The 2881-nt window shown below is 32.8% G+C and overlaps 1 long non-coding RNA gene across 1 annotated transcript; it reads right to left on the bottom strand.

The window, feature by feature from the left end:
* Positions 1-825: 825 nt before the first annotated feature.
* LOC127931402 (uncharacterized) lies at positions 826-2037 on the bottom strand. Its single transcript, XR_008140983.1, has 2 exons — positions 1984-2037; positions 826-928 (listed from the first exon to the last, which is right to left on the bottom strand). It is a non-coding gene; the product is annotated as an uncharacterized LOC127931402 (long non-coding RNA).
* Between the last annotated feature and the right edge of the window lie 844 nt (positions 2038-2881).

Genomic DNA, 2881 nt, shown 5'->3' with positions numbered 1-2881 from the left:
ATAAACTCCATTCTTTTCCACTTTCTTTCTTTCTTTCTCTCTCTGAATAAACTCCATTCTATTCCACTTTCTTTCTTTCTCTCTCTGAATAAACTCCATTATTTTCCACTTTCTTTCTTTCTTTCTCTCTCTGAATAAACTCCATTCTATACTACTGTCTTTATCTCTCTGAATAAACTCCATTCTATACTACTGTCTTTATCTCTCTGAATAAACTCCATTCTATACCACTGTCTTTCTTTCCTCTCTGAATAAACTCCATTCTATACTACTGTCTTTCTCTCTGAATAAACTCCATTCTATACCACTTTCTTTCTCTCTCTGAATAAACTCCATTCTATTCCACTTTCTTTCTCTCTCTGAATAAACTCCATTCTATTCCACTTTCTTTCTTTCTTTCTCTCTCTGAATAAACTCCATTCTATTCCACTGTCTTTCTCTCTCTGAATAAACTCCATTCTATTCCACTTTCTTTCTTTCTCTCTCTGAATAAACTCCATTCTATTCCACTTTCTTTCTTTCTTTCTCTCTCTGAATAAACTCCATTCTTTTCCACTTTCTTTCTTTCTTTCTCTCTCTGAATAAACTCCATTCTATTCCACTATTTCTTTCTTTTCTCTCTGAATAAACTCCATTCTTTCTTTCTTTCTCTCTCTGAATAAACTCCATTCTTTTCCACTTTCTTTCTTTCTTTCTCTCTCTGAATAAACTCCATTCTTTCCACTTTCTTTCTTTCTTTTCTCTCTGAATAAACTCCATTCTATTCCACTTTCTTTCTTTCTCTCTGAATAAACTCCATTCTATTCCACTTTCTTTCTTTCTTTCTCTCTCTGAATAAACTCCATTCTATTCCACTTTCTTTCTTTCTCTCTCTGAATAAACTCCATTCTATTCCACTTTCTTTCTTTCTTTCTCTCTCTGAATAAAACTCCATTCTTTCTCTGAATAAACTCCATTCTATTCTTTCTTTCTTTCTCTCTCTGAATAAACTCCATTCTATTCCACTTTCTTTCTTTCTCTCTGAATAAACTCCATTCTTTTCCACTTTCTTTCTTTCTTTCTCTCTCTGAATAAACTCCATTCTATTCCACTTTCTTTCTTTCTCTCTCTGAATAAACTCCATTCTATTCTCTGAATAAACTCCATTCTATACTTTCTTTCTCCATTCTTACTTTCTCTCTCTGAATAAACTCCATTCTTTTCCACTTCTGAATAAACTCCATTCTTTCTGTTTCTCTCTCTGAATAAACTCCATTCTATTCTCTGAATAAACTCCATTCTTTCTTTCTTTCTCTCTGAATAAACTCCATTCTTTTCCACTTTCTTTCTTTTTCTTTCTCTCTCTGAATAAACTCCATTCTATTCCTTTCTTTCTTTCTTTCTCTCTGAATAAACTCCATTCTTTTCCACTTTCTTTCTTTCTTTCTCTCTCTGAATAAACTCCCATTCTATTCCACTTTCTTTCTTTCTCTCTCTGAATAAACTCCATTCTTTTCCACTTTCTTTCTTTCTTTCTCTCTCTGAATAAACTCCATTCTATTCCACTTTCTTTCTTTCTCTCTCTGAATAAACTCCATTCTTTTCCACTTTCTTTCTTTCTTTCTCTCTCTGAATAAACTCCATTCCATTCTTTTCTCACTTTCTTTCTTTCTTTTCTCTCTGAATAAACTCCATTCTATACCACTGTCTTTCTTTCCCTCTCTGAATAAACTCCATTCTTTTCCTCTGAATAAACTTTCTATACCACTTTCTTTCTCTCTCTGAATAAACTCCATTCTATTCCACTTTCTTTCTTCTCTCTGAATAAACTCCATTCTTTTCCACTTTCTTTCTTTCTTTCTCTCTCTGAATAAACTCCATTATTTTCCACTTTCTTTCTTTCTTTCTCTCTCTGAATAAACTCCATTCTTTTCCACTTTCTTTCTGTCTTTATCTCTCTGAATAAACTCCATTCTATTCCACTTTCTTTCTCTCTGAATAAACTCCATTCTATTCCACTGTCTTTCTCTCTCTGAATAAACTCCATTCTATTCCACTGTCTTTCTCTGTCTTCTATTCCACTTTCTTTCTCTCTCTGAATAAACTCCATTCTATTCCACTTCTTTCTTTCTCTCTCTGAATAAACTCCATTCTATTCCACTTTCTTTCTTTCTTTCTCTCTCTGAATAAACTCCATTCTATTCCACTTTCTTTCTTTCTCTCTGAATAAACTCCATTCTATTCCACTTTCTTCTTTCTCTCTTTCTTTCTTTCTTTCTTTCTCTCTGGAATAAACTCCATTCTTTTCCACTTTCTTCTCTTTCTTTCTCTCTCTCTGAATAAACTCCATTCTATTCCACTGTCTTTCTCTCTCTGAATAAACTCCATTCTATTCCACTTTCTTTCTTTCTTTCTCTCTCTGAATAAACTCCATTCTTTTACTACTATTTTTCTCTCTGAATAAACTCCATTCTATTCCACTTTCTTTCTTTCTTTCTCTCTGAATAAACTCCATTCTTTTCCACTTTCTTTCTTTCTTTCTCTCTCTGAATAAACTCCATTTATTATTCCACTTTCTTTCTTTTTCTTTCTCTCTGAATAAAATTCTATACCACTGTCTTTTCCACTCTCTTCATTCTATACTACTGTCTTTCTCTCTCTGAATAAACTCCATTCTATACCACTTTCTTTTCTCTCTGAATAAACTCCATTCTATTCCACTTTCTTTCTCTCTCTGAATAAACTCCATTCTATTCCACTTTCTTTCTTTCTCTCTGAATAAACTCCATTCTATTCACTTTCTTTCTGAATAAACTCCATTCTTACTACTGTCTTTATCTCTCTGAATAAACTCCATTCTATACTACTGTCTTTATTCTCACTCCATTCTATACCACTGTCT

Source organism: Oncorhynchus keta, chromosome 8, assembly GCF_023373465.1.
Source record: "Oncorhynchus keta strain PuntledgeMale-10-30-2019 chromosome 8, Oket_V2, whole genome shotgun sequence".
NCBI lineage: Eukaryota > Metazoa > Chordata > Actinopteri > Salmoniformes > Salmonidae > Oncorhynchus > Oncorhynchus keta.
This window is presented reverse-complemented; position numbering and strand designations above follow the sequence as displayed.